At 45.2% G+C, this 18055-nt stretch overlaps 1 protein-coding gene across 4 annotated transcripts in view; it reads right to left on the bottom strand.

Annotated features, from left to right (window-relative positions):
• The window catches only part of KCNJ16 (potassium inwardly rectifying channel subfamily J member 16), a 40938-nt gene extending 23613 nt beyond the window's left edge, over nt 1-17325 (bottom strand). For 3 of the 4 annotated variants that reach the window (XR_005628213.1, XR_005628214.1, XM_039715768.1), the window contains exons 1-2: nt 17250-17309; nt 1357-1464 (exon numbers count right to left, since the gene is read on the bottom strand). The gene's annotated coding sequence lies outside the window, so the exon portion shown is untranslated. Of the gene's footprint in view, nt 1-1356; nt 1465-17249 lie in introns of all 4 variants that reach the window. The other variant, XM_039715769.1, reaches the window with a different exon arrangement.
• Between the last annotated feature and the right edge of the window lie 730 nt (nt 17326-18055).

Raw genomic sequence — 18055 nt, 5'->3', positions numbered from 1 at the left:
TCCTCACCTTCGTCAGGGTCTCAGAAAATACCACAAAGGATTCTTGTTTTCTCACCTTTTTTTTGTGGATTTTCATGGCTTAGGAGGGGGAAAAGCCTCTCAGGAGGCTCCTTGCACAGACACATTTGTGCACAGGAATGGGGTCACACAGGTGCTCACCCACGGACACTCAGACCCAACAAATTGTGAATATTCCTGTTGGTTCCTCGGCCCACACGAACCCTGAGCAGGCTCCCCAGGCAGAGCGATCCCTCTGAGTCGTTCCCAGCAGCCTTTCTGACACCCTGCCAGCCTCAGTTTCCCCGGGATGAGCTGAGGGTGCCTGTGCTGCTCTGCCCGCCTGGCTCAGGAGCCCCAGGGCAGCTCTGAGAGGGTGCTGAGCTCCTCCAGGATTAAAAAAGAAGCACAGAAGGGCACGGAGGAGCTGCCAGAGTGGGGCAGCCCCAGGGTCTGGGTGGTCCCAGAGCCCATCCCCACCTGGGGCCACGCCAGGTGCTCCGGGAGGAGGTGACAGAGCCCTGCAGCTGGCAGCTCTGGAAGGATTTCCCTCCTCTCCTGTTGGATTATGGCTTTTTCTGACCCAGGGACGGGGTAACTGAGGGGTGTTTTAAAAACTTTTATTCCATTTTCAGTCTCATGAGAAGGGTGAGACAATACAGTGTTGTAATTCACACCATCACAATCAGAAGCCAATTATTTCCTAATTACAATACACTATAAACGTTTCTTAGCCTATTAGCTTTAGCCACACCATACTGCAAATGCCTTAGAGCCAATTATCTAAAATGATGGATGCAGGTCCTACTACAATTTAGTTCTATTTCTCCAGAGTATCCAGTCTGATTTGTAAGGCCATCCTTTGAAACTTGTTTCTAGCTCCATTTCTCTCTCACCAGCGTTTCTCCTATCCCATGGTATTTCTCAGTCAGCATTTCTTATCTCAAAGTTTACATACAGATGCACACGATGTGAACCTTCTACAGAGCTTTAAAAAATTCCTACAAATCCATTTCCCACGTTCTCTGACAAGTTCTCACCCTGATCTGCGGTAATTAGAGCCTGGCTCAGCCCTGCAATTACACCGCTTAGCACCCTCCCTAAACATGGGCTCGAACAAGCTCTGCCTCCCTTTAATATTCAAATTAACACGAATTCCAGCCACTCAAACCGTGTTTCCAAACAACAACTACCGAGCTGCCAGGTTACACTCAAAACACCCCTCCAGCTGAACCATAAGCAGGTTATTCCCATGCGGGGTGTTTAGTCAGTTTAGAGCTCTCTAAGGCAACAGAATTTCTGTTCACGTGTACAAACACAGGGAAAAGAGTAATTAAGGAGGTGAGAAATGGGCTTTACCTTAATGTCCTGCTGAGATTTCAAAGAATCTCTGCTTCACTCCCTCCTTTCCTTTGCTCTGTCTCTCTCCCTCTCTTCTTGCATGGCTGGACTGACAGGTTGGCAGAGCTGAGAACGACAGGTTGGGTTTGTTTTTTTAGACACAACTCCTCCCCCTCTCAAAGAGAGGAAAAAAAAAAAGAAGAAGAAAAAAAAAGAAGGCAAGACTGTTTGGGAAAAGTTCACAGAAAATCCCGTCCTTTCAGCACATTCGAGCTGGTGAGAAAAATGCTACTTTGGGGAGCCCAGCAGTTTTCCAAGTGTTTTTCGAGAAAAAGGCTCAAGGTCTGCTTTGCAAGAAGTGTGAAACAACCAAAGGATTTACACCAGGAACCGACCTGACCCCAAACCTTCCCCATTTTCCTGAGAACTGATCCAGAGGTGATTGTAGCCTTGACAAGAGGGCTGTTGAACAAGTGGAAAGGGCTTTTTGAAGGCAGCACAGATATCTTTGGACCTTGGATTTTATCCTTGCATCCCAGCACCAGTCTGGGGAATAAATGTCACCCAGAGGTGTCTGAAGACCTGTTTTTTTCCACTCAGAACCCCGTGCTGCTGCTAACCTGCCCTCACTGCAGGTTATTTTAAATTCCTGCTTTACTCCGTGCTCTGAATTGGCTGCACAGAGAGCAGCTCAGCTTCTGTCCCTGTCCCCTGAGAGGTGAGAGGATCCCAGGGAGCTGGGGCAGGATTTTACCAGGTCACAGTGAGCACAGAAATGGGGTCAGCGTGGAAAGCTTCCACTTCCACAGGCCTGTCCAGGTGTTCTGGCTCAGGTGAAAAAACTCATTCCTGGGAATGCTCTACTACAATGCTTTTAGAACCAGGATGCAGACACTGATTTGACCCCAGGTTTATCAATAAATTCTTAATTAGGGCTGTGTCAAACTAATTCAGGTGCTGGTGCCTGTGCCTTCCTGGCCATGGAGCTTTGCTCCTGGCAACCCATGGCACGAGCATCTGCTAATAAATGCCAGGACAGAGCAGCCAAGGGGTTGGTGGCCGGTGGTGAAACAATTCCACCCTCCCACTCCCCTGCAAACTCCAAAAGAACTGACAGTCAGTCTTTTTCAGTCTCTAAAGCTTTTTTAAGTTGGCAGTTTGGGCACAAATCTGCAATTTCCAGGCCTGTTCTCTGCAGAGTCCTGCCTCTTCCTGACCCAGCAAGCAGAAAAACAAACAGACAGTGGACTAATGACTGTCATCTGCATAAATTTGCATCACAGACTCCTTGAATAGAGCCCCATCTCCTCCGGGTCAGATTTGCACCTGGGTTGGAACAATGAGGATTCAGAGGCTTCCTTTACCTGCCTCAGTGGTGCTGGTGTCCCAGCTCTGAAAAGCCAAAAGGGTTCCAAAACTTGGAAAAAATCCCCAGTCAGTTTAATTTAACATTATGGAGATGAAATCCCCGGGTGTCATGATGCCTTGAGAAGGCTGAGCTGGAGCAGAGGCTGGGCAGAGCTACAGAATAAAGCAGGGATTGATTCAAAGGGGCTCCTCCATGGATCCACCTGGGGCAGCACCAGAGCCCAGCCAGGGCTGCACCCAAGATGAACCCAAATGGTCCCAAAATGCACGAGCGCTGCCGGGGTCTCTCCCTGGGATCAGCTCTGCTCCATGTGCACATTGCAGTTCATTGTCCAGTTCCAGCTGCAGCCCATCCAGTCCCATCCTGCTTGTTTTTCTCTCTCCAGCCCACGGGGTTTGTGCTCTTGGGCTGAGATTTGGATCATTTGTCCTTGGTGCCCAGCTGGAGCAGGAATTGTTTTGTGTCCCTGCTCTGTGCAGAGAGCTCAGCATCCCCTGATGTGAGCCCAGACCCACACACTAAAGCAGCACAGAACCTGAAAAATGGAAAAGCTGCAGCCTGAGGCATCACTCACACGGAGTCAGTGTGACATCATATCCAAAAACATCTCCTTGCACTTCTTGCAAGCTCAGCTTTATCTCCTGCACCAGGGAGAGCCACATCCATGGACTCATTCCATCTCTTCCAGGACTGCTTTCCATCCCTCCAGCCACCTGCATTCACACCCTGCCTCTTTCATCAGGAAACTGCTCTCAGCTGTGCTCAGCTCCCCTCTTAAGATGGACACAGAGATAAGGCAGAAAGCTCAGAATTCTTTCCTGCCAGTGGAACCAGTTCCTGGAATCCAGACAGAACCGGGCAAAGTTCAGTGCTAATGGGTGGATGTCGCCACATTCTCTTCATAGAGAAAAGCAAGGTGCAATTCTTCCCAGGAATATTTCTGGGATTCACATTCTTTGAACATCAGAGAAAGAAAACACAATTCTTATCACTTGTTGTGCCTGAGTTGTGCCAAAGTAGAATGCAATGTGGGGATTGTTTACCTAAAGTGAGGGTGTTTTGTTCCCTTGGCCTGTCCTGGGCCAGGAGAGTGTGTGTGTGTTGGACTGTCACGAGACAGTCACGGGAGAATCAGAGATGAGTGCAGTTCTGTGCAGTTGTGAGCAAGGCTGAGTGCAGGGCAGATTCAGTTCAGATGCAATGTACATAGTATAGTATAATAAAGTAATTAATTAGCCTTCTGATGGTGGAGTCAGATGCATCATTCTCTCTCCCTCTCTCATGTTGGAGTCGCCCTTGTTTTCCATGGGTGGTAGCTGGAGGCACCACTGCCTGCTGAGGGAGGTGAGGAACTGCTCTTCAGGTCACACACTGCAGCTTTCTGCATTTCCAGGCTGAAATTCCAGCCTGAATTTCCAGTGCAGATGGATGGGGATAGGAATTTAGCAGCATTAAGCACACCCCAGTGTCAGCACTGCTGGATCAAAAGTAGGTTTCCCAGCAGGGATCCAACTGCAGCTCCCTTGGGCACTGATTTAGGTTTTTCTCAGTCTTCCCTCAGCATTATGAGGTTGGAGCTCCAGACTCTTCAAAAGATCTGGAGCTTGAAGGATCTTTAAGATCTTTTAGCAAAGGGGTTTATTCTCTTTGTTGATTCAGGTTACTTGCCCTGGCACCAAGAAATCACCAAAAACTGCCCAGCATGATGCTCTAGCTTTACCTCTGGCATTTTCATCCCTCATGGGACTCCTGGAGAGGGAGAGAAGCTGAGCAGCATCAGAAGGAGAGGGAAATCTCCAATCTCCAGCTGCAGCTGCCAGCCCAATCCCAGTCCAGCCCTGCAGTGTGACAGGTTTTTTTCTGCTATGGGTGAATTAAACCAAAGGCCCCCAGTTCTCAGCAAACACAGTTGCTATAAGAGCTTTAAAGCAGTCAATAAATGCACTTCAATTAAGCACTGCAGCGAGGTCGGATTTCTTGTTTTTCCTGTTTCACCAGCAAGTTTCAAGACAGCCTCATAATGAACCCTGGGAGCACAGCTCGTTACAGCATCAGAAAAGTTGCAAAATTGCACCCAACTTTGGGTTGTTATGTTCTGGTAGCTACACTCCCTAAAGGAAAAAAAATATCAAAGAGGAAGGAACATGTCTCAAAATGCAGGAACTTCATCCCAAATGCCTTGGTGCCAGTGACAGAATTCCCATGGTTTCAGAGGGCTGTGGATCGATACTAATGTGTGGAAAATGAAGTGACTCAAACTGCTGTTTGCAAATAGATGACAGTGGAAGAGTGGTGAAACAAATCCTCCTGTGTGAGGAAGACACTATGAGAGTCGAGACCTCCCTGAAGAAACAGAGATAAACAAACTATAAAAATATCCAGAGAGAAAAAAAAAAACAAAACCAAGAAAAGAAATGAAACAAACTCTCAAAAATCCCTAAAGACTAGTAAAACTAAAACCAAAACTGGTGACTACAAGTCAATCACAGAACAGAGGAGCCGAAGAAGAGAAACCAACAACAAAAATCAAATACCACTCAGAGTTAATCGAATGTAGTTATAAGAAAAGTAATATCCAGATCATGAAGAGACACCTTAGATCTCCTAGACTCAATGATCAAGGAACATCTCATGACTGTCCCAAAAGACCAACTAAAAACTCTTTTACACTAAGTACACAAATAATTTCCAAATACAGAGCCAAGGACTCTTTTTAATCCCTTTCTCTGAGACTCTGTGAATCTAAGATTATAAATATATTTATTTATTTATTTGTTTGTTTGCTTATATATTTTTATATATATATACATATAAACAATTTCCCAATACAGAACCAAGAAGTCTTTTCCCTTTCTCTGGGACTCTGTGAATCTAAGATTATAAATATATTTATTTGTTTGTTTGTTTGTTTGTTTATACATTTATATATATATACATATAAACAATTTCCCAATACAGAACCAAGAAGTCTTTTCCCTTTCTCTGGGACTCTGTGAATCTAAGATTACATAACGCTGCTACACTTAAAAACTCAACAACTACAAAACATCTTCCTACACACAGAGTAGTTGATGAAGTAATAACCAATAAATACAATGCACAAAAACATACAGAAAATATCAATGAAATAATCACTGCATTACAGAACCCACAGTCTCAACTGAGAGAATAAAAAAGTTAGCTTATGTACCAGTCTGAATTTGGAAAAGATGGGAATGGGACCTGGTTTTGTGGTTACCTGGTGGATTATGGGTTAAATGAGTTTTTTTTCCTCTTATGTGTTGTAGAAACTCTCTTTTTACCATGTGTGGTCCCTTGCTTAGTGCCACTTATTCAATATGTGATCAAGGGAATGCAGGTGGCAGCCTTGCCTGCAGATCCAGAAATGGTTACAGAAGGACAGAAAATGATGCTGCTGCAAATAATCCCAAAACCAAAAAGGACCCAGGAACAAAAAGTTAAAAAAAAGGAACAAAAAACCCAAAAAGTTCAAAGGAAAAAAAAGTGAAGTCAATGATAATGAAGGTTTGTAAAGACAATTATTGAGAAAATGAGAAGAGGAGGGGTTGAGAGGAATGAGGAGATGTCTTGACAAACAAGCTGTGATGGTAGATAAGGCCAGATACTGAGAGGTGAAAGGAGCAATGGGGAGAAAATAAATTCCATAGGAATTCCATTAATTGACACAGACTGTTACCCACTCAAGACTTTTTTCAAGAGAAAAAAAAAAACCAAACAGAGAGACAAAGAAAAAGAAAACCAGTGGGGATACACATTAGAAGGGGGTGTTAGGTGTTCTGGGATGTCTGTACTTCTCAAGTATCTGAGCCAATGGGGAAAGAGAGAGGGAAATGTGGCTGGGAAATCGGGATAAACAGGAGCCTGCATCCTCTAAAACTTCTGAGAGACCCCAGGGAAATGCCCAATGGCCTCTCCCTTTATTCAAATAAAGTTACAGGACTCCTCTGTCTCCTTTTTGGACAGAACCCTCTGGTGTTTGTGGATTAATTTTCCTGACACTAAGATAAATCCCGTGTTCCCAAGGGGATCTCTGTTCCCTGGTTCCCTGTCCTGCCCTGAAAACCTCTCCCTCAGTGCCTGCAGACATCCTTGTCTCCACAGGTTCCTTGGGCTGCTCCAGCTGGGCAGGCACTGGAGCCATCTGTGTATTGCAAAGGGAGAAAGGGAGAAAAACACATTTAAATCCCCAAATTTTATTCTTTGAGCGTGTTGATCCCTCAACCCACCCTGCAGTGGCCACTGATCCCAATCCATCACCTCAAACCCCAGCAAACACCTGCAGAACCCTTTTTGTGACCTGGCTGAGGCTGTTGCTCTGAATTTCCACCCATTCCAAGCTCAAACTCTCTTTTAATCCCATAAAAACTGCAGCTGCTGAATGTCTGACTGGGCAGGGAGGGGCTCCCTGCAGAGAAGAGCAGCTCATGGGACCTTCAGTGCTCACAGAGTGGTGGTCCCACGAAAATCAGCACAGAAATCCCTGTTTGGGGGCACAGAAAAGCCCTGGGGGTGTCACAGAGCTTCTGGCACATCTGAGAGGTTGTTCAGGGTGCTGGGAATGGCAGGAGGGCTCCAGTCCTTTTCCATGTGCACAGGGACTCAGTAATTCACCAAGAAATCAGCTGGCCAGCGTGGAAATAAAGTGAAATTACCTGAGCCCTTAGGTATTACATTAAGTGGATCTCTAGGGAAGGATGTGGATTACTGCAGCTGAATAGAGCCCTTATTTATCAGATGGGAAAGGTTAATGTCATTTCCTTTCCTTTCCTCCATGGTTTTCCTCACCACATCCCCGTTTCTGGCGAGCAGGAGGTGCAGACAGTGGAAGAACATGTGCTTGCTTGTTTAAATCACCAGAGCTGTTACTCGGGGAAGGGAGGGAGGGAAGAAATTAAGATTTCTGCTGGTTTCCTGGGGAGAATTACAGGGCTAGGAAACATAAAACACTGAGGAAAGGAAATGGGTTTTGGAGCACCTGGGCTTTGATTTGACATCCCAGGGCCCTAACTCAGGGAGGGAATTTGTGCATTCTCATCTACTGTGGTGCCTAATAGGAACCAGGATCAAACTAATCTAATATTCTTATCCCATACTTTATAAAGCAAGACTGCATTAAGAAGGGTCATTTTCTTTTACTCCTTAATGAAGTTTGAATACTGTTAAATTAAGTTCTACTAATAAAGAGCCTTTGCTTTTTTCTAATTTGCCTCTGGAGTCTCAAGGGCTGTTGACCTAAAGATAAATATCAGAGCAGTCCAGCTATCTATTATGTGCTCTGCTAATGATGTCAACAAGTTAATTCTAATGTCAACTGAGCAGAAAATTTCCATGCCAGAACTTAGCTTGGGCTAAGAGGAAAAAAAAAAGCTCTTTTTGTGGTAAAAAGCTCAAGACACCCAGGTGGTTTTCCCTGTCTCTGGCACAGGATAAGCCATGTAGGGATTTTCCCCCTCTGCAGTAACTAAGATGGACCTAAATCCCACTGAATATATCCTGAATTCAGAGTTGAAGAGAAGGATAAATGTTCCTGACCATTTGGGAATGTCAGGATAAATGTTCCTGACCATCTGGAAATGTCAGGATAAATGTTTCTGAATTTGGGAATGTCAGGATAAATGTTCCTGATCGTTTGGGAATGTTGGGATAAATGTTCCTGACATGTGGGAATATCACGATAAATGTTTCTGACTGTTTGGGAATGTCAGGATGAATGTTTCTGGATTTGGGAATATCAGGATAAATGTTCCTAACCATATGAGAATGTCAGGATAAATGTTTCTGAATTTGGGAATGTCAGGATGAATGTTTCTGACCATTTTGGAATGTTGGGATAAATGTTCCTGACCATGTGGGAATGTTGGGATAAATGTTTCTGAATTTGGGAATATTGGGATAAATGTTCCTGACCATGTGGGAATGTTGGGATAAATGTTTCTGAATTTGGGAATATTGGGATAAATGTTCCTGACCATGTGGGAATGTCAGGATTCCCAGTGTCTGCCCATGAGGGAGGATGAGTGTGGCACTGGGCTTTGGCTGCTGACCCCAGCTCTTCTCCCCTTTCTCTGCAGGTGCTCACTGGGAATCTCCTGCACATTTCTGCTTGCCTTGCCAGAGGTCAGGGATGCCTTGAGCTCCTCACCACCCTCTTATTCCCAAAGCCTTTTAATTCCATTCCTTAATTCCAGCTAGGCCCCATAAAAAGGCACCTGAATGCAGCTGTTGCTCTTTCTGACTACACAAGATGTGAAATTACCACCCAGTTTCCAGCTCCAGCTGCTTCCCTGCACCCAGCTCCAAGCTGGACAAACCCAGGCACGCTCCTTCCCCCTCTCCACACCCCATGGAGAGAAATCCAGACTGCAGGGACAGCAAGGACCAGGACTGCTGGGTGATTCTGAGGTCACCTCTCCAGCTTTCCATCCCTGACCTGAGTGCATGGCTTTACCTTACCTTGCAGAGGTGCCCTGAGGACAGAAAATCCATATTTCAGGGCACGGCAGCGGGGCTGGCTAATTCCAGCTCTGCAGGGAACGGGGACAGAGATGCCCATTGACTCATGTGGGATTTACAATGAGCCCTTATCCATTTTACATTGGCCCTGAGCAGCCATCTGAGGATAGCAGGGCCTGACTATTAATTCCTCAGTGGATAAACAATCAGCATCCCTGTCACAATGGAGTAAATTAATGGAGGTAGCCAAGGCAACCCCAGCGTGGCTCCTGAGTTGCCTTCATGGGCTATTTGCAGGCTATGAAAAGAGCTGAGTGCATTTGCTCTCTTTTTTTCTTTTTTCTCCTCCATAAAGGAAAAGCTTTCCTGGACAACCAGGCAGCGAGGACAAAGCAAATAGCCTTTCCCAGAAAGCCAACCTTGACTTTGTTATAATTGCTGTGTAAATATAATCCCACTCATCAATTAAATGCTGCTCTCCAGGGCTGGAACATTATCCATGTTCATGGGGATGGAATCCCTGTCAACTCCAACTCCGTATTCATGGGCATTAGCCTGGCAAGGAGAATGTGATTGCTTGAATAAATTCAGCTGCCACCTCCAGCACCCCTGGATCACCTGACAAGCCTCAGTCTGGCTGGAAGAGGGGCTCAGAAACATGTTACCTTGGAAATCCTAAATATTCAGCCCTCAACAGGGGGTTCAGATGGGTTATTTAATAAATAGAAATAGCCCAGCCCTAGCCAACCTCAGAGCTGGCCCCTTGGTCCTGCAGGTATTACTGAGGAACAAAAATATTTGAATAAGAAAAATTCTGACTTTTCACCAACAAATATGTTGCCATGGAAATCCTAAATATTCAACAGGGGGTTGAGATGGGAAATTGATAAACAGAAATAGCCCAGCCTTTACCAGCCTCAGAGCTGACCCCTTGGTCCTACAGGTATTACTGAGAAACAGAAAGTTGGGGCTTTTTTCAAAGTGTTTGAGCAAGAAAAAATCTGACTTTTCACCAACAAATATGTTGCCATGGAAATCCTAAATATTCAACAGGGGGTTCAGATATCAATAAATGGAAATAGCCCAGCCCTTACCAGCCTCAGAGCTGACCCCTTGGTCCTACAGGTGCTACCACATATCAGAAAGTTGGGTTATTTTCAAAAGTCTTTGAGTAAGAAAAATTCTGACTTTTCGCTAACAAATATGTTTCCATGGAAATCCTAAATATTCAACACGGGGTTCAGATGGGAAATTGATAAATAGAAATAGCCCAGCCTTTGCCAACCTCAGAGCTGATCTCTTGGTCCTACTGAACCCCTGGTCCTACCTATTCTCAGGTGTTACTGAGGAAGAGAATGTTATAATTTTTTTATAAATGTTTGAGTAAAAAAATCCAGAATTTTCTCTGACATCCATAATTGCAGGTCCTGTACTCCTTGCAGATGTCTCCCAGAACCTCCCTCTGCCTGTGCCCAGCCTCTGCAGGAGGGTTACATGATTTTTGAGCTGTCTGGATGCAGGCAGTTGCACAGGCCAGAGGGCAGTTGCTAATTAATAAAATGCTAATGAAGGGCTCAGCAGCAGCCCTTGCCCCGGGGGTGCCCTGTGCCCCGTCCGTGCCCAGCCAGCACCTGACCCCTGCGTTTATGGCCCTTGTTCTGTGTGACTGAACATTGTGAATAATTCAGAACAGCTCCGTGGCTCTGCCGTTTCCCCAGCACGCCTGCAAACTTTACAACCCCAAACACAACCCGGGGGTGGATTTCCCTCTGGGGCAGCATCCAGCAGCTGTTCAACAACAGCCAACACCCCCCTGCAGCAGCTTAGCACCAGGACTAACGTGTGTCCCACCTCATTAGGCTGAGGCCATTCAGGCTGGAGATGAATTCTTGGCCCTGTGCTGGCAAAGCAGCACAAGAGCCCAGCACTGGGGGCATGAAGAACTCCTGGTGTTTAAAATCTCAGTGTTTTTCACACAGGACGAGAAACTGAGCTCCATGGAGCTTAGAGGATATTATCCATGGACATTGGGGTGCTGGAGTGACCCCAAAGAAGAACAATTGAGTTGGAGAAGAGTCTGGAGCACCAGGAGAGGCTGAGGGAGCTGGGAAGGGGGCTCAGACTGGAGAAAAGGAGGCTCAGGGGGGACCTCCTGGCTCTGCACAGCTCCTGACAGGAGCGTGGAGAGAGGTGGGGCCTGTATCCCTGCTCCCAGGTGACAAGTGATGGGAGAAGAGGAAACAGCCTCAAGCTGTACCAGCAGAGGTTTGGGTTGGATGTCAGGAAGAATCTCTTCCCAGAAATCTGCCCAGGGCAGTGGTGGAGTCCCCATCCCTGGAGGGATTTAAAATCATGGAGATGTGGCACCTGGGGACACAGGGCAGTGGATTTGGCCACGCTGGGTTAATGGTGGGACTCGGCGAGTTCAGACGTCTTTTCCACCCTCAGCACTTCTGTGTCAATCCTAAAACCAACTTTGGGGCAGGAACGCTGCTCTGAACAACTTTTCTTCCAGAAAGCAGCGTTGGAGCACTTGGACACTGCTTCCCTTCGTGGGAAATGACTGGGAAAGAGGGGCAGGAGGAGGGCGTGGGGTCAGGTGTGGGGCAGGTGCGCGTTGGACAGGGGATGGACACGAGATGGACACAAGGTGGACATGGGTTGGATACGGATGGACATGGATGGACACAGATGGACACGGATGGATATGGGATGGACACAGATGGACACGGATGGGTGTGGATGGATATGGGATGGACAGGATGGACACGGATGGACACGGATGGACACAGGATGGATATGGAATGGACACAGATGAACACAGGACGGGTCTGGGATGGACATGAGTGGACATGGATGGACACAGATGGGCATGATAGATATGGGATGGACACAGATGGACACAGATGGACATGGATGGATATGGGATGGACACGGATGGACACGGATGGGTATGGGATGGACAGTGATGGACATGGAAGGACAGGGATGGACATGGATGGGTATGGGATGGACACAGAAGGACAGGGTTGGACACAGATGGGTATGGGATGGACAGGGATGGACACGGAAGGACAGGGATGGGTATGGGATGGACACGGAAGGACAGGGTTGGGCACAGATGGGTATGGGATGGACAGGGATGGACACGGAAGGACAGGGATGGACACGGACGGGTGCGGGCGCTCCGGCGCTATCCCTTCAGCACCACGGCGGCTCCGGAGCCCCGAGCGGGAGCGGCTCCGGCAGCGCTGGAAGGGAAACCCCCGACATCCCCCGGCCCCAGCGGGATCAGCTCAACCCTCCGCCGTGCAGAGCGAAATTAAAAAAAAAAAAAAAAAAAAAATAAAAGAAAAACAACCTTCTAGCGGTTTAGGTTTCATGTGGGTTTGTGCTGGAAAACAAATTAACCTAAGAGGATTTGGGGAATTCGAGCCGGCAACAAAAGACAAGGTGGAAGTGTCTGAGTTTTGAAAATGTGCCCAAGGCCCCGACTGGCAAATCCTTTCTCTGAATGCTCCTGCTAAGCCCTTTCATCAGCACTAAAAGAATACAGAGAAAAGGTGGGGGTTTTTTTGCTGCAGAAAAGATTACCTGGAAATTATTTTCAGTAAAAGATTGGTTGTTCTTTCTCCTTAAAAAAAATGTTTCTGTTTATAGAATTATATCAGAAGAAAACTTAGAAGACACTTAATCTGTGGCTCTGATCTGGTAATTTAATAAAACCATCATTTGGTTTAATGAAGGAATTCATTTGTCCAAGACATATTTCTTGAACATTAATAATTATTTTTGGGCTGAGACTATTTCTTAAAATCACGGAATGATTTGGGTTGGAAGGGACCTTAAAGTTCACCCCAAGAGAGAGGGAATTTCTAAACACTGGTGGAAAAGTTTGCTTAAAGGACTGGATTTCTCTTTCTCTAGTTTGTCATTTACTTTTGGCAACTTTCAAGTCTTTGTGCTGAACAAAGCAAAGAATTGTGCAGAGTAGATTAAGAACTGAAGAAAAAAATCTCCATCAAGAAGGACTGAGAAATAGAATCAGGGAAATATTCTTGCCAGACAAATCACCTTCACTTCATGAGCACAAAAACTCAACATTTCATGTGCTCCAATCCCATCTTGGTGCACTTTAAAAATCCTAATTTTTAAGATCTTCAAATGATCTTTCAGTGTTGTGTATTCTGTGCATTGCAGCAGTTTCCAAAAGGGTGTGAGACGATCCTATCTGCATCAGTAATCTGTATTTTATTTATTTTGCTTTTCAAAATATGAGAATAATTGAATCCTTTGTTGGTTTGGTGATGGGATCAAATTTGGGCTATCAGAGAAGAGTTGCAAAAGCCTCAGGTGCCCTTCCTGAATACTCCAACAATTGCTGCCTGCTCACCCATGTGTCCTGGGACCAAGGGCAGCCTGTCCCTGGTTCCACAGCTGGAAAAGCAAACAGACCCAGCTAAGGCTGCTCAATCCCTCCCTAAATACTTTAATTCTCCTGCTTTCCACCACCCCGGAGGTGCCTTGGTGCTTCACCCTCAAATTGAGCGGGGAGTGTTCCTTGCTCTGGGATTCCTGCAGGGATTTTTTGGAGCTCCTGTGCAGCTCTGACAGCGCTGCCAGCAGAGGGGGAGAGCCAGAGACACAGAGGAGCTGAGAGTTCATCCAGCATCCACCCAATTTAGTGGGAATATCCTCAAAAAAAGAAGGAAAACCTTCCCAGCAGACTGATATTTTCCCGCTCCACAACCCCACCTCTCCTTGCTCTTTGTTGTAAAGCATTGATCACTTTTTCTGAATGGTTAAAAAAAAAAAAACAACTCTGCAAAAGGCCACATCTGGCCTCCGGAATCACAATGAAGATGGGAAAAAACCCTCCTGGAGCAGAACAAAAAGGCCCGAGCAGCTCTGAGCAGAGGCTGCCACATGCCAGCCCTCATGCCCATAATAAATCTGCATTTGATCGTGAGTTCTAAGTCCTTAAGCACATTGTAGAAATGGGACAAATCCTCTTTGGGAATTTACTGACTTAAAAAAAAAAAAAGGAAAAGCAACATAATTCCATTTATTTTAACATCATTAGATGCTGAAAAAGAAACCCTGATCATATCATGGGATGTATTTCTGTTATTATCTGTGAGTTTTAAGACTTGATTGCTGGGACAAAAAGGAGTCTTGTGCTGTGGAGTTATGTGAGAAATAAGCTGGAGTGGAGAATAAAAACCAGTTCCTATTTTGCATTTTTTTCCCAAGAAAGTCTACGCTATTTATTGTCAGGATAGTGGCATCAAGCTTGGATGGGGCAGTGGTGCTGGAAAATGAGGTTTTTCTGCTCTCTGTTCCTGTGTCTGTGAAGGAAAATCAAGTGAAATCTGGTGTATCCTATCACTCAGTATCAGCATCATGGTTTGGGGACTGGCTTCCCCAAAAAACCAACCAAAAAATCCCAAAAACCCAACTAAACCCCAACCAACCAATGAACCAAACCCCCTCCACATCTCCAGGTCCTGCTGGATGGGGAATTTTGCTTCTGACTTTCACACCTGACCCAAAAGCTCCAAAAAACCCAACTAAGCCCCAACCAACCAATGAACCCAAACCCTCTCCACACCTCCAGCTCCTGCTGGATGGGGAATTTTGCTGTTGGATCTCACACCTGACCCAAAAACTCCCAAAAACCCGACTAAACCCCCAACCAACCAACAAACCAAACCCCCTCCACATCTCCAGGTCCTGCTGGAATGGAAATTTCGCTGCTGTTTCCCACACCAGCAGAGCCAGAAGTTAACTCAGGCACAGGGAGTTTGTCTGCTTTTAATATGAGCAAAATAGAATGAAGCCACTTCTCCCTTCCCTCATTTTTCTCCAAAGATTCCTCTGGGAAGCTCTTTTTTCACTTTTTTTCCTTAACCACCTCAGCTTAGAAGCTGAGGTGAGGCAGCTGGGCTGGTCTGAGGGATGATGCAGGAGAAAGGCACGGACTTGCCCTGTCCCTTCCTGAGGTGTGTGTGCTCTCCCCAGAGGCAGAGTGTCCTCTCCTGAGGATTCCAGTTCTCCCTGGTCCAGTGGCTCCCTGGCTTCCTGTCAAGACCTGGATCATCAAAGCTCTCCCTGCCCTTTTGATGCCATCATCTGTATTTGCATTTCGTGGCACCCAGAACAAGCAAATTCCTTTAAAGTCCAATTTATGCTTTGTAGAATTGCCAGACTGGGGGGAAAAAAACGCTCAGGAAATGGAGAAATCTCTGGGCTCTTAACAAACATTAAACTCTTGATAAAAAACGATGACAAATTCATTCTCTGCTGACCCAGGTCACCTTTGAACAGACACAAAGTTCTTTATCACTTTGCCAATTCCCCCATTCTTTTAGGGGCCCGGTTTGTGGTTTTTTCTGGTTTTATTTTTTGCTTGTTTATCTCTTAATCTTTGGGTAAATTGCAGTATCTGAATCTGGCCATTGTACAAAGGCGTTCAAAGCTTCTCATTTAATTCATAGCCAAGGTTTCCATTTCCTCGAATCAGGCAACTCTTCATTTATTTTTTCTGTGTTATGATTTGGATTTTCAGGGTCACTTGGACCTGTAGTGACAATATTCCAATAAATACTAATTTATACCACCAATACTCCCATTCATTCCAGGATTCTGCAGGGGGAGACTGAACCTCTCTAGATGTGGTGGAACGTTTGGAAATATCCATTGGCCACATTATCATCCCTTGAAAATGGAGCCACAATCCCTTAAATGAACAGCTGGGGCTGGACTCAAAAAATCAGAGTTTTCCTCACCAGGCAGAGGACAGAGAGGAGAATGCACCCAGGAGTCCCCAAAGGGTGAATTGGGGCTGAGATGTTCTCTGCCTTCATGGGGATCACACCTGTCCTACAGGATTTACTCACGGAGCAAAATGGAATCCAGAGCAGCTGGAGGCAGGAAAGATTTCGTTCTTTTACTAATTTTTCAAACCCCATTTCTGTTAATATTATATAAATTATATAATATATATAGTATATAAAAATATATATTATATACACTAATATATTATATGTAATAACAAATATAATATATAATAATACATAGTATATAATAGACATTATAATATCGTTTGTATTATATAAAATTATAGTTTTATTTTATATAAAATATTATAGTTTTCAAAAATGTATAATATTTGTCTAATACACAACACACTGGATGTACTTTCTGCAAGTACTTGTTTAAACTTTCAATCATCATTCCAATTTCCTTCCTTGCTCTATTTCAGCTAAAGTTCCATTCTATTACTTTTCATGTCAATTTATGTTACAACAAATAAAAAAAAAATATTTAAGCATGTGAATCCTTCCCTCTGCAGACCAGTTTTGAGCCCCCACATAGCACACACATGAAATATTATTTAAAAATGAATACTCATGGTTTTAAAACAAATACTCATGGTTTAAAAACAAGCATTCCCACCACACTGACACAGCAACCAGAACAAATGTGAGATGAGTGTCCCTGTCCTTTCCTGTGCTGTGCTGAGGGAATTTGCCTCAGCAAGAAGTTTTGTGCTAGAATTCACTGTACCCAAGAGCAGAGAGAAAAAATCAAAGGTTCTGGAAGAATGTAAATGGTGACGGATGAGCTCAGTGGATGGGTGAGCTCAGTGAAAGGACTGATGGAAATCAAGTTTTTCCCTAGTGGAGTCCTGCATCTCCACGGGGAGAAAAAGACATCAACCTTCACAGATTTGAGCATAAAACATAAAAAATTAAAAATATTAGAAGGGACAGAAGCAGTTACAGAGACAAGGCTGTTGGTGTGGAGAAAAAAGCAACATAAAAGAGTGTACCAGGGAATAAATAAACTCACAGTGCATACTCTGACTATGGATATTGACACTTCAGATTGGGCCAAATTAGGGTGAAATAAATCAGCTGGATTTATGCAGTGATTTAATAAAAAAGACACAATTAAGCCAAGCTGGCTGCTGCCAGGTTGTTCTGCCCCAAGAGAAGAGCAGACCCAGGAATGTGCAGCCGCTTTGCCCCGCGCAGGAATGGAAAGGACACAAAAGGAGCTTTACCTTTGCTCAGGCGGCCACCAGGGAGTTCTCTGGAGGTTCCTCTGTGTCTCCTGCCAGCAGCTCTGCAGCTGTGCAGAAAAACAGGGGCTGGGTTAATAATAAAGAAAGGCACAAGCTGTGAACTCCAAAGACTCGGGTTAAACATTGACTCAGGTCCTTGGGAGCGAGCTCCGGGGGCTGCCCGGGGCATCTTGAGGAAGGGAATGGAAAAGCCAAAACCTGAAGGCATCAGGGACACCCAACCTGGTCCTCAGCAGCCTCTTCCCAGCTGGGACACGCAGGGCAGGCAGCTGGGGCCACCCTGCACATCCAGGTGAGGCTTTCAAAGGCATGAAGCAGGAAATTCTCCCAGGTAATAAAAACCCTTCATCATTCAAATGGTTCTGCAAATATTTACCCATGAGATTGGATTTGGAGTTAGGCACTGATAGACAACTTTAGAATAAACAGGTTCAGATTTATAGTAGAGTCTATTTTATTTTTTCCTGTAAGAAGTGTTTTGTTTCTAGATTAGCATGAGATTAAGGTAAGGCCTTCTAGCCTACACAAGAAGTGCAATCTCATTTTCTGTTGAAGTCACAGTCCGTGTCCTTTTCTGTGCTGATGGAATTTGCCTGAGCAAGAAGGTTTCTTCTAGAATTCACTTTACCTAAGAGCAGAGATAAAAAATGAAAGGTGCAGGATGAATGTACTTGGTACAGCTGGACTGGGTGAGTGTAGTGAAAGGATTGATGGAAATACACAACTTCCCAGAGTCCTTCCTCTCCACAGGGAGAAAAAGATACCTGGAGGAAGGTTAGGATGGA

This window comes from Passer montanus, unplaced genomic scaffold (genome assembly GCF_014805655.1).
Source record: "Passer montanus isolate IOZ18808 unplaced genomic scaffold, ASM1480565v1 scaffold35, whole genome shotgun sequence".
NCBI classification, from domain to species: Eukaryota; Metazoa; Chordata; class Aves; order Passeriformes; family Passeridae; genus Passer; species Passer montanus.
This window is presented reverse-complemented; position numbering and strand designations above follow the sequence as displayed.